The sequence below is a fragment of the Procambarus clarkii genome, chromosome 72 (genome assembly GCF_040958095.1).
Source record: "Procambarus clarkii isolate CNS0578487 chromosome 72, FALCON_Pclarkii_2.0, whole genome shotgun sequence".
NCBI lineage: Eukaryota > Metazoa > Arthropoda > Malacostraca > Decapoda > Cambaridae > Procambarus > Procambarus clarkii.
Window position 1 is genome coordinate 2,388,973 of NC_091221.1, and position 14,631 is coordinate 2,403,603.

General features: G+C 39.1%; 1 protein-coding gene and 1 pseudogene across 18 annotated transcripts in view; both read right to left on the reverse strand.

Annotated features, from left to right (window-relative positions):
* Positions 1 to 14,631, reverse strand: part of LOC123773598 (heterogeneous nuclear ribonucleoprotein Q) — a 236,569-nt gene that overhangs the window by 102,995 nt on the left and 118,943 nt on the right. The gene's annotated exons all lie outside the window — the stretch shown is intronic.
* LOC123773778 (small nucleolar RNA U3) lies at positions 8,958 to 9,096 on the reverse strand (annotated as a pseudogene).

The window sequence follows — 14,631 nt, forward strand, 5'->3', positions numbered from 1 at the left end:
GACAGCAAAAACACTGTTTGATTGATTGTAAAATATAATACACATGGAACATATATGAGTTCCATAATTTTGAGCATAGCGATGTTCCACACATTGAACTATATAAATTCCACAAATTATACACTTTTGAATAATATTAGAGAAAAAAACTATATATAAAACCATTCACAGACACTGAAATAATTATGCAAAAATGTATTTGCGGCAGCCCCTGCCACACACTCGGCTGTCGGCCGCTAGGCTGACCTTGAATATTTGTTCTGTGCATATAAATGCTCAACACACAATCTTTGTAGGTTCATTATTGTGCACAAACATGTAGATAGGCATATACAATATGTGTACAGTATATAGTGTAATAACAGCTAAAACACTGTTTGAGTGATCGTAGAATATAATATACATGGAACATATATGAGCCCCATAATTTTGCGTATAGCGATGTGCCACACATTCAACTATATAAATTCCACAAATTATACACTTTTGAATAATATTACTGCAAAATACCAGAGAAGAAATGAATGAGAAACATCAAAATAATTGTGAAAATTTATATTCGTGGCCAATAGCGCCCCATAAAGTGGCGGGGCCAAGTGACCCCGAGCGTTCCATCACTCAGCTCCGGTAATTTGCTCAACTTTTCAGCTCCATCACGTCTAAAGTATGTCACATACAATATTTTTTTAGTTTCCCATGATTAGAGACTGCATTTTAATAACATAAAATGATAATTTTGGGGGAAAATCATTTAGTTTCGGCGCACCACAGAATGTTATATTTTAACCCTTAAACTGCGCATGGCGTATATATACGCCCTGAGTAACATGTCCCATGGTGCGCATGGCGTATATATACGCCCTGAGTAACATGTCCCATGGTGCGCATGGCGTATATATACGCCCTGAGTAACATGTCCCATGGTGCGCATGGCGTATATATACGCCATAGGGTGCCAGGCCTGATTCAAATGGCCCGCGGCAACACGGGGTTCACAGTAGCTTCCTCAGGGCTCTTGTAAACAGATGCCATTTTAAAAAAAAATCGTGGGCAATATTCTCAGGTGTGAGAGGCACAGTACTGTTGGAGCAACCAAGGCCGGCGCACGCAGCATGAGCGAACAGCATTGATGTTCAGCTTGTGCCCACAGCATCGCCGAAAAATGTCAAAATAAATATATAATTGTTATTATTTAGCGATGACAATATTACAGATGACCAATGACTGTGATATAAATAACCAGGGTTGTGATAATAGCAGGATTGTTGTAATAATTAGCGCTGTGTGAGGAGTGATGCTGAGAGACGGAGGGAGACAGCATCGTTTACTGACTGTGTGGCCACCTGTTATTGTTTGCGTTCACCATACTAGGTCAGTGGTTCTCTATGGTGAACACAAATGTAGATACTTATATATAATGTGTGTATTAGTGTAATAACAGCAAAAGGATTATGCTGGGAGGAGCCATATGGGTGACGGAGGTGACGTCGTCTGCACGATTTCTCTAGCTGTTTAGAGGGTGGCCACTATGCTCTTTGGGCGCTCTACAAGCTTAGGTGTACAGTTACGGTGCATAAAACATGTAGATATTTATATATAACGTCTGTATATAGTGTAATAACACCACAACTGGTATTGTTGGGGGAGAAAGTTTAGTGCGTGTGACCTTGAAAGAGTGAGGGAGCCGCCAGCCGCCATCTGTGTATAGCGACGACTCTTAGTGCCTGAACTAACTATATCAGCTTAGCTGTACAGTTGTGGTGAACAAAATATACTCATACTTATATATAACGTCTGTATATAGTGTAATAACACCACAACTGGTATTGTTGGGGGAGAAAGTTTAGTGCGTGTGTTGAGGGAGTGGCAGTGAGTGGCTGGCTGGTGTGTGGCGGTAACTCCTCGTTGCTTTTCGACTCTCAATACCAACTTAGTGGTTCGTTATGGTGACCAAAACATGCCAATACTTATATATAACCTGTGTATAGAGTGTAATAGCAGCAAAACTATTTGTTTATTGTTTTATAAACATAATAATTGAATCACTAATACGCACATCATACTTTTGAGTATAGCGATTATTAACCACTTTTATTATATAAATATATTACAATACACACTATTGAATAATATTACTGCAAAAAAACTAAGAAAAAATCAATCGGAGACATTGAAACAATTAGGTAATAATATCTTTGTGGCAACTCCCATCTGTCAACGCGGGTGACGCTGACCGGGTCTGACGACCGCTCTGTCAACGCCCACTTTTTGCCAGACTTCCTTGGTCAATTGCGCCCAAAATATGTCACCTACGATTTTTTTTTTATTTTTTCCGTGCTCAGGGGACACAAATTAACATGTTTAGAAGACGAAAAAAATTTTTTGAATTTTTTTTTTTCTTGCGCACAGGGGTGTAAATGTCCATATGACCCCTGAGCAGTGTAAGGGTTAAGGCCTCGCAGCACGGTGGTTAAGAAGTTACCGGATAACTGTAACTTTGGCTTTTGATTCATCTTGGAAGCTCTCACCAAAAAAATAAACCAGGTGTTTTTCTTTTAGGCCTCACTTATTGTTTACTTGCAGACCTCATCAAGTGTTTTTTGATTAAGAATGATTAAGAAAGCAAAGCCCTCCTAACCCACTCCTTTAACCCTTAACATTTTCGCACGCCCGGCATGCGCGCGCAAATTTACAGTTCATGCCCTTGGCGTGCAGCCGAGCGCGCGGCGACAGCGGAACGTGTATACTCGTTTCAGTTTTCTTACCTTAATTCTCACGCTACGTCATTCGTTTTGATATCATTTTGTTTCCAATAGAATTCCCTACAAGTGTATAAGCACAAAATGTCCAAAACCCCAGCATGACTCCCCACAGCAAAGCCAAAAGTCGGCAAAAGTTACCCGTGAGCGCACAAAATCAGTAAAATGTTTATACTCGTTTCAGTTATCTCACCTTAATTCTCATGCTACGTCGTTCGTTTTGGTATCATTGTGTTCGCAATAGAATTCCCTACAAGTGTATATGCATATAATGTCCAAAAGCCCGGCGTGACTCCCCACAGCAAAGCCTAAAGTTAACCATGAACGAGCACCAATTTGCACACCACGGCCTAATGTGAATACTCGTTCAGTTTGATAACATCAATTTTCGTCTTACATCTTTCATTTTGGTATCAAATTGTTCGCAATAGAAAGGCTCGTATTTTAAAACTAGTCCAATAATAATAGAGCAATAACTAGAATTTTAACAAATATTTTAACTTTGGACGCTCATCATCACAAAATTATTTATATGTTTCCAGTGTTCTGACATAAATGTTCATGTTACATCTTTCATTTTCGTATCAAATTGTTCGCAACCAAAGGGCGCGCATTTTAAAACTAGTCTCATAATATTAGCAAAATAAATAGAATTTTAACAAATATTTTAAAATTTGGCCCAAAAACGTATTTATAATCTTTCATGTGCTTTGACATCAAGTTTCATAATACATCTTTCAATATGGTAAGAAATTGTGCGCAATTTAAAGGCACTCATTTTGAAGCTATCCCAAAGTCGATCGGATAATTAATTAGTTGGTGTTGTTGTTCGATAAATAATTAATCTGGATACACAACAAGGAGTTAAAGGGTGATAGTGTTTCAGAGGCCATCATTAGTGAGAAAGCCAGGGTATTGCACAAAGACTTTGTAAAGAAAACCCCTGGAACGAGTGCAGATACGATAGACTTTAAGGCAAGCAGGGGATGGTTTGAAAAATTTAGAAAAAGAAGTGGTATTTATAGTGTTGTGAGGCATGGGGAGGCTGCCAGGCTCAGAAAAACCAGCAGCTGAAAGATTTATTGAAGAATTTAAAAGAGTTTGCAGAGGCTGAGGGATACCTACCACAACAAGTGTTTAATTGTGATGAGACAAGACTGTTCTGGAAAAGATTGCCTAAGAGGACATACATTACCAAGGAGGAAAAATCATTGCCCGGACACAAGCCTATGAAAGATAGGTTTACGCTTGTTCTGTGTTCAAATGTGAGTGGCGATTTGAAAATTAAACCCTTGCTTGTGTACCATTCTGAAAATCCAAGGGTTCTGAAAATCCAAACAGTATGAAGTGCAGAAAAAACAAATGTGTGTGATGTGGAGGGCTAACAATAAGGCATGGGTGACTAGGATTTTTTTTTCGGAGTGGATGAATGAAGTGGTGTGCCCTGCCATATAAAAATATCTGCAGGAGAAACATTTGCCACTCAAGGCCCTGCTTCTCCCCGACAATGCTCCTGTTCATCCTCCAGGCTTGGAAGATGAATTGTTGCACAGATACAGCAATTTTCACACAGTAAAGTTCCTTCCTCCTAACACCACTCCTCTAATTCAGCCTATGGACCCGAAAATCAAAGCGAATTTTAAGAAACTTATGAAAGGGCACTTTTCCGGAAATGTTTTGAAGTGACTGAAGCCACAAACCTCACCCTCAAAATGTTCTGGAAACACTATTTTAACATTTGTAGTGATTTAACCGCTTAACTGCGCTAACCAAGTATTCTTGGTCAGCAGGGAAACTGTGCCAACCAAGAAAACTCTTTTTGATTTTTCCGTACCCATTCTAAATGTGTGCGAGGTTAATTGTGTACGAAATGGACTCTTAAGGACCTCCAGTGAGAGGCAGCCATCTTGGAAAAAATTCCCAGAATGCCCCTAGGGCTGCTGGCTGGGTTAGTTCTGAGTGAGCAACCATGGGTGGCACATGACCCAAACACCTGTCCAACGTGGTGTTGAAAAATAACGCTCTGTCGATGAAATTCAAACCTTATTGTTTGAAGAACATAAAGAGTCATAATATTGGTGAAGCTAGGCGCAATAAGGACCTAACACAAAGGTCAGATGCAAGTGATACAGCACCTATGAGGACGATACAGAGAGCGTATCCAGTTGTAGCTCAGAGCGTCACCCTTGCAATCCTATGCTATCTCCAATTTATTTAGATGATACATAGATGAATAGTTTTCAGTGATGATGCATCAGATACAAGTAGCATAGATGAACAGTGTTAGCGGCTTCCATGGTGGTGTTTTACATTGATATTTTCAAGAATACCTGAATCTCTTCCTGACTGACGACACTCAGTCAGGAAGGACACTCAGTTGAGGCTAGCTGAATCTCTTTCTGACTGACGGACACTCTTTGAGGCAAGCTGAATCTCTTCCTGTGTGGGACCATACAAAGCGATCTTTTCAAGACTACCTTACAAATTGATCTTTTCCTATAACCTTTTCAATACTACCTTATGCTTTACAAGCTTGGCTACATACAACCTACAAGTACTAAAGCCAAGGGTGTACGTGAGTGCGTTATTTGCAAGCACACAGAATGAAAAAACAAGAAGTGAAAATTTATTTGTACCTAGTGCAACAAGAGCGAAGTCGTGCTGTGCACCATGGACTACCTCGTTGATTATTACTCACTTCTGAAGTACTATGTAATACAGTGTGTTACTGTGTAAATAGTGTGTGAAACTGTACATATTGTAATTTTAGTGAATTTTTAACAAGTACTGTAATATTGCAACAATAAACATTTATTGTGGATACATTACTGACACATGTATCACAGTTCCATGGAAACATTATGACCGTTCTACTGTATACATATTGTAAAGGACACAAATATGCATCATATACGATAAAAAAACAAATAAAACCGCATTGAAAATACATAGAACAAATAATTGAAAATATATTTGTGGCAACACCCGGTGCTTGAATGGCCCGCGCGACCGTGTCTGGGCGATTCATGCACGGGCGACCAGGCCCTGATGACATCACAGCGCACCTTGTCCACATTCCCACAGCCAAAGTAAGTGGAATTCGGTATTTATTTTTACATAGACATGTTCAGGGAAGGCAATTTATCATTTTACAAAGAAAAAAATAATTTTTTGGGAACACTTTATTTCATGCGCACAGGGGGAATTTCACAATAAACTCGGAGCAACACGGTGGTTAAAACTCGTTGACAAAACCTGGCAAGAAGTGACTCAAAGAATCCTGATCTCTGGCTGGAGAAAACTGTGGCCTGAATGTGTGACAGAACTAGACTTTGAGGGGGTTTGAGCCTGTAAATGATGCGCCTATTGTTGAGGAACTTGTTACTTTGGGCCGGCAAATGGACTTGGAATTGGATGGTGCTGATGTGGAGGAGTTAGTGGAAGAGCACAACAAAGAACTGACCACCGAAGAACTCCAAGTCCTTCTAAAGGAACAGCAAGAAGACACAGCTGAGGATGTTTCTCCAGTGGAGGAGGATGAGGCAGTACAGAATGTCCCTTCCACAACCATTAAGAAGTGGTGTCAGATGTGGGAAGAAATGGAAACTTTTATTAAAACGACTTACCCCAGAAAAAGCTGTAGTAGGCTGTTGCATAAATCTTTTCAATGACAATGTGATGCCTCACTACAGAGAAATCTTGCGAAGAAGGGAAAAACAATCTTCAATGGACCGCTTTGTTGTGAGAAAATCGAGCGGTGAGCCACAACCAGGACCTAGTGGTATGCAGACAAAATGTGCCAGAGAGTGCACCCCAGAGAGGTCCTCACTGCCTGACGTTATAATAGAAGGGGACTCCCCTTCCAAACAGTAACACCTCTCCTCCTCCCCCCTCCTCACCATCTTCCATACGCCAACAGCAGTCATTAGCAAGCGTAAGTAATAACTTGAACATACTTTTGTAGTGTAGATTTAGATGAATTAGGTATAAAATTTAGTTTAAAGTGAGGTTTTTGGGTAGTCTAAAATGGATTGATTCATTTCCCATTATTTCTTATGGGGAAATTAGCTTCGGTTTACGAGTTTTCAGATTACGAGCTGTCTCCAGGAATGGATTAAACTCTTAAACCGAGGTACCCCTATACTGAGCTATCCAGGTGGGTTGGCAACAGGGAGCCACTGTGCAGCCCTCCTAGAAATGCAAGCTGCTGGTGATTGGTAAAACCAAAAATCCAATATCATAGGAACCAAGTCTCTACATGTCATTTATAGGTCTTTACCAACTTTGTGGATGATAAGAGTGTGGTTTAATAGGGTTTTAATACTTATGGCAAAAAATTCCAGAAAATAGTAGAATCTTCTTCTTGTAGAGAAATCATTGCATCCAAAAAACAACAATTAGTAAGTGGAAGTAACATTACTGCTAGCTGCTTGCCTCCAAATAAAACATTTTTTTTATGTAACTCTTGGATTGAAGTGAAATTAGCAATTTGAAATACTACAAGAAAACTTTCACTAGAGAAGAAGATGGCAGTGAAAGCCCAAGAAAACCTTCACTGCCAAAAGTCATATGGGTGAGGGCCAGAGAATACAAAGATATTCACAGTTAAATCTTGAGAAATGTAAGGAAGAAACTTTAGCCCACAGCTTCCATGTTTCCTCAAATGACCATTTAAGCTGTAATTATGATGCTGCTGCCAAAGCCGATGATTCTGAAGGGTCTGAAGAATAAAGAGAAGACCTTACCTATGTGGAACATATTATGCCCAGAAAGAAAAGTAGCAGTAATAAATATGGGACAACGAAATGACTGGTTTCGCTGTGATGATATTCGCCCAACTATAATAACAATAACGAAAACTGAAATAATAAACGTGATGGCACAGCAGAGCCACATTTAGGTATAAGCTAAACAAGCTCCAGCTTTCTGCCTCTCAGTCTGAAGGGCATTTTTAAAACACCAATCTTTTTTTTTTATTTGTTAGTTTTATTATAATACATATTTAAGTAATGATATAATCTAACAATTTTAATTGTTAATTAGATTAACAAATTAGACTCGATCATTAAGATATACTGTAGATCATTTACGAAAGTTTTGATTTTGAGACTTTTCACTCGGTGTAAATAAGGAAGGAAAATGTTGTAAACTGACTGTGTAGACAAAACATTGTGTAGATTTTTTAATGTTTTATCAGTAAATGTATGTTATGTTTTATCACTTGTAATGTTTTATCAAATGCAATATTTTATCAGTTGCAATATTTCATCACTTGTAATGTTTTATCAATTGCAATGTTTTATCAGTTACAATGTTTGGTCAGTTGCAGTGTTTTATCAGTTATAATGCTTTATGAGTGCATGTATGTTAAGTTTTATCAGTTGCAGTGCTTTATTTCTTAAGTGTTCTATCAGTGCTTACCTGTAAGTGACTACAGGGGTAGTGAGATTTAGCACTTCATGCCCAGCCTCCTAGACATTTATAACTGGTGTGCTAATTAGCCCTCTCCGTATTAATATTTTATCATGTTTAATCTTAAAGTTGCAGATGCAATCTGCTTCAACAATCTCTTCCTTCACTGCATTCCACTTTCCTACCTCCCGTACAGGGAACGAGTTTCCTTACATCTGTTGTGTGTCTAGCTTCCACCGGCATCCCCTTGTCCTACTTTTTTTACTTAAATAGGCTTCCTTTATCCTTTTTTATATTCCCCTCAAGATCTTGTATGTAGTTATCATATCTTCTTTGTTATTTTTCTCTTCTATGGTTGTAAGAATAAGTTCTCTTAACATGTGCTCATAGCTGAGGCCTCTCAATTCTAGTACTAATCTAGTTGCACACCTCTGAACTTTCTTGAGTTCCTTTTTATGTTGTGAACCCACATGGTGTGGGTTCCATGCTGGAGCTGCACATTCAAGTAATGGTCTCACATAGGCAGCATGTATAGGCTTGAATCTCCTTGTTTAGATTCTTAAATGATGTTCTTATGTTTGCTAACTTCTCATATGCTGCTGATGTTATCCTGTTCATGTGAGCTTCTGGTGTTAGTGGGCATTGTATCTACTCTCAGGGTTTTTTTCCAGTAATGTTTCTTGTAATTGTCTTCCCCTTATGTTATAGTTAAATACAGGTTCCCTGTTTCTCTTACCCATTTTCAATACTTTTCACTTATTTGGGCTGAATTCCAACAGCCATTTATCTGCCCACTTCTGAAGTTTGTTGAAGTCTCCTTATAGCACTCTAGATAGCATCACATCGCAGTGTGATTCCTTCCCCGAGTTTTGGACAAGAAACTCGGTAGTCATACTATAGAATTGATCCTATGAAGTATGATCTTATAGCACTCTTTTAACATGTGCACTTCTTATAGCACTCAAAGAGTTCTCTTCAGAGCCCTGTGGGACACCACTTTCCACTCCTCTCCAGCTTGACATATCCTCTCTGACTTTGACTCTTTGTTTCCTCTGTCTGTCAAGTATTCCCATATGCAATCCAGTGCCTTTCTTGTTATCCTCATTATTTCTCTATCTTTGTGAGGAACTGTAACTTAAGCTTTTTGGCAGTCCAGGAAGATGCAGTCTACCCACTCTTCCTTCTCTTGCCTTGTTTTCATGAACCTGTCATAGAACTCAATAACGTTTATTATGCACGATTTTCCCTATCTGAAGCCATGTGCTACCTCTTATAAAATTTACTCTCTCCACATGTTCTATAATCCCTTTTCTGATGACTTTTTCCAGAATCTTGCATGAAATGCACGTAAATGACACTGGTCTATAGTTTAGTTCACCATATCTGTCCCTTTCTTGAATACTGGAACTACATTTGCCTTTTTTCAGATTTTCTGAACCTCTCCCATTTTTAGTGCAATGTTGAATAATACCTTACCATGTGGTTACCTTGCGATGATTTTAGGGCTCAACATCCTAGCGGCCCGATCCTTAACCAGGCTGTTGGACGTAGTTGCTTGCAGCCTGACGTATGAATCACAGCCTGGTTGATCAGGTATGCTTAGGAGGTGTCAATCAAGTTCTCTCTTGAACACTGTGAGGGGGTCGGCCAGTTGTGCCCCTTATGTGTAGTGGAAGCGTGTTGAACAGTCTCGGGCCTCTGATGTTGATAAGAATTCCCTCTCAGAGTACCTATTCCACCTCTGCTTTATAACAGGGGTATTCTGCACAACACTATATTAATTATTATGGGTAACACAAAATCCCTACAGCTTCCCTCATGGTGATATTCAATCTGGTACTGCTTTTGTTACATCCAAATCCTCCAGACATTTTTTTACCTCTTCTACATTAACTTTAATGCTGTATAGTGTTGTTTCTGGTTATTTCTTGTCACCTCTACTTGAACACCAATCTTGTTCTGGTTTGAAGACCTCCTGGAACCTCTTTTTTGGGGGTTCTTCACACACTAGGACGTTTCCTTAATGTCCCAGCAGTTTAATCATGTGGTCTCATATACTGTTGCTTTCCTCCGTACATAGCTGTGTAATAGCTTAGGTTAGCTCTTTTCTTTTGGCACAATGTCTTTCTCAAATTTCTGCTCTACTGCCCTCCTGATTTTTGTGCAATCATTCATGCCTCCTTATTTGCTTCTGTACCCATCCCTAAACTTTTTCAATGCCTTTCTGCCTTCTCCTATTTTCTTTTTAAATTGTTTGTTGAACCATGCGATTGCTATTCTCCTTTCGTCTACTTCCTTTCTTAGGAATAGGGGTATGACCTGTTCCATTGCTTCTTTGCATTTCTATGTTACGAGTTCCAACATCTTTCCTGCTGACTTTCCTACCATTTCAATCTACCATTGAACCTACTGCAGATCATCCCTAACCCTTCTGTAATCCTCTCTTCCTCCTTGCCCTTTTTCCAACTCTCTCTTACAGTTCCACAATGTAATCAATCACGATAATACAGTAGCTGCTGGCTACTAGTGGTACCTAAAGTTTCAAGTTATCTGCATCTTAATTTTAGTTAAACAACAGGTCTAGGCTACCTGGTAACTCACCTCCTCTCTCTCTTCTCATCTCCTTGAGCTACAAATCTATCAGTTGTAGTATTTTATCCAACCCATTCTCGCACTTTCGTATAGTCAATATTGACTTATTAAATACGTGCATATGTGACATACTAAACATACTAGTTTACCTCGAAAAGCTTCATAGAAAACACCGACCTTACCTAACCTTCTTAGTATGTTAAGATAAGCATCTTATTGCTTCGTAATTACAATTATTACTTAATCTATTATAGGTATAATTACAATTATTACTTAACCTATTATAGTTATAGGTTAAGTAATAATTGTAATTACGAAGCAATAAGATGCTTATCTTAACATACTAAGAAGGTTAGGTAAGGTCGGTGTTTTCTATGAAGCTTTTCAAGGTAAACTAGTATGTTTAGTATGTCACATATGCACGTATTCAATAAGTCAATATTGACTGTAAGAAAGTGCGAGAACGGGTTGTTTTATCAGTGCCGTATTTTATCACTTGTAGCATTTTATAGTACAGTGTATAGTGATTTATCACTTGTAATTTTTTATCAGATGTAGTGTTTTATTAGTAAATATATTTATATTTGTGGTATCAGTTATAGTGTTTTAAAAGTGAAGTGTTTTATCAGTTGAAGTGTTTTAACAGTTGTTATAGTTTAATCAGTTGTAAACTGACTGATTTCTTATGTTTTATTAGATAATCATATTATAGATGTCAAATTATGGTACATTTCAATTTTGGGCAATTACAATTTACAAAAGTATTTTACTCATAGGAATTAAATGCATTCAGTTATTAGACTCACTGGGAATGAATTTGCAATATTATTTTCCTATTAATAAAGGTCTTAAAACTGAGTAATTTAATTTAAGGTATATTTTTTAGTTCTAAAGGAGCAATCCTCCTTGGCCCCCCCCCTCCCACGCACACATTTTTTACACATTTTGGCGAGATTCTTGCAAAGTTCAGTTGTTACACAGCCTTATTCTCTACTTAACATTTGCCAAATAGGGCCTTTACAGTTTCCCACAGCTTACAGTGCCATGTCTAAGTGCAGCCCTGTGGCACAGGCACAAAAGGCTGAGAAGGACACGTTGCCAGTAAAGACCAGGGAAATTATGGACGAGCTTAAAACCTAATTTTAACAAATAACAAATGATATGGAAAGAATAACTGACTGATACTAGTCAAATGGTGACCTTATACAATGCATAATTTGCACTTCATAAACATTCCAAGGAACTAGCACTTCAGCAGCTTACCAATACAGGTACTGCTTTTTCAAACTCTTCTAAACTCTGTACCTTTCAAGGATAAAAAAAAATTGTTAGTTTAAGTTCAAGAATTTATTTTTTATTTGTTTAGTTTCTTCTAGGAAGACTGTGTTTCATTTGCCAGCAATATCACTGAACTGATAATTATCAATAATGGTATTGTCTGGTAATGTATGAATGACATGTAATAATGTATACATGTAAATAAGTAAATAATAGTCATAATGAGTCAATGGTTACAATCATATTTATCATCTGGACTGAAATATTAGGTAAAATTGCTAGTAAGCCAACAGAAACCGATGAATGGAATTATGCCGAATGATACCCCACCCTCATGACTTCTAGTGCATTGAAAGCCACTAGCCACCCGGCCCATAAGCGACTGATTTCATCAAGTTCAGCAGCCCACCATACTCAAACCACAGTGCGTTTAACAACTGTACACATATATATCTGCTTGCTGCATGCCTTTTTACCGTATGTAAATTATAAATAATTTTGTTTTAGTTTTTTATGCGCGCTGAGGGTAAACGGAAAATCCATGGGCGCAGTGCGAGGGTTACAGCAAGGCTTTGTGAATGCCACGAAGACTACAATTACGGTATGACTCACCTGGGCTGCAGAATGGTGTGAAGAGGAGTTGCAGGGGGAGAAGCAGCAGGAGGAACAGCAGCCGCACCCCCCAGAACCCGACCCTGTCGGAGGAGAAGAGGGCCATCATGAGGAGAGCCTGCCCAAGGCAACACACTGATGGCACAAGAGGGAACCTTAGGAACGTACTGGCAGGCAAATATCAAGGTGGACTTCCAAAGCACCTGAGTTCTGAAGTCGGCATGGTACCACATTAAAAAATGCATACAGAGATCATGAGCCCATCGACATTACCTGGGGCTGACTTAACATTTAACCACTTTTGCAAAGCAATTGAAAGACACAGGTGCACAAAACATTGGTGCAAATGTTCAATAAGAAAGAATCTTAGGTGCAGTTGCAAGATGCATGGAAACATTAGCATAGAGAAGCTTCAGAACACATAGTATGGTGCACTGAAAGATACATCAACCAGGCCCAAACCATGATAGAACCCCTTCAAAAGCCCAAAGTCTCATTCTTGGCTAAGAATGAAGGATCTGGGTGGAGACTCACAAAGGAATCCCCCCCATTACATATTTAAATAAACTCTAAATGATGGGGCAGAACATTAGGCTCATTAACTTATTTGTCCACTGACAAAGTCAAAAGAGGAGACTTGAGGAAAAGATCCTCCACAGGATCTCTGAAACAAAGGGAAAGACAACCAAGCACTGATCGAAGGACCAAGCAGGGTCTAAATATGGGTGAGAAGGACTGAAATGACAGAATGTGTTTAGCATGAATTGCCAGTCTGACAAATAATAAGTACAGTATCAAAGGAAATAAGAACAGGAACAGAAGGAGTAGATAGTTGAAGCAAAGAAGAGTAACACTGCTGCTAATAAAGGCAGCAATAGATTCACCCTCTAAACTCTTAAACATGAGGATCTGTAGAGAGCCTGGAGGTATTTGTTTAACTCCAGGGCTCAATCAGACACAGAGAAGCTAGTAAAATCAGACAGCCAAATAGCTTTACAACTGCCAATGAACTTCTACATAGCATCTCGAATGGAGAAAATTTCTCTCACTGCTTCCAGTCAAGACACAAGTGCATCAACCACACAAACAGGGAGCTTGCCGATCCAAGCACATGTAAACAGACCCACCTGAGGAATGCTAAACATGTAAGTGAACAATCCAAACAGCCAATGTTTCCCTGAATGTTAAATTGAAGCCACAACAACGTTAGAGACAAACTTGGTAAAGATTCAAGACAAAGCCCCAGCCTAAGCTAGACGCATCAATTAAAAACTTGAATCAAGAAAGCAGAGCATCCACGCGACAGAAACTTTAAAAATCTTCAGAAGAAACCATCGAAGGACCATCCCTGCAAACTTTGGGAACCTGTAAGTGGTGATTCAGGGGTCGGAGACAAATGTAATTATGGAGCAACTAGTTCAACCATTCCAGCCAGAGGTAGCCCTGAGAATATACCATGCAAACAACATAAATTCAATCCAGCAGATTCTTTATCTGACTCAAGAGATAAAGCGTCCAAAAAAAAAAAGCAGCAGAGGAAATTGAACCAAGAGTGATCTATCTCTGGGACAAAACTGGAGGCGGCCCTACCATCTAAAACAAGTTACAGTCAAGTAAAATATTGGGAAGCTGAGAGGAGCTGGGATTTCAGCTTATTCATAAGACAAGAAAAGAAACGCACTGGCATCCTGCGATTCCAGACAAGCACGATGACTGAGAGTCTAAATGAGCCAGTCATTGGGACAGAAGAGAACGCAGGTATCCTGTAGAAGATATCAATCGCCTACAGCCCTCAGAGAACCACCCTGGTGAGTTTGGTATAAATTCTGAGCCTTAATTTCTAGGCTAAAGATTAGCATCCAAAAGTGGTAGAAAATGAAACCAACCTACAGCCAGTTCCAGAACTAAAGGTGAACAAACACATGCCAATGGGCATCCAGGAGGCTCTGGAACATGAACCAAAAAGCTGACTTGTAAG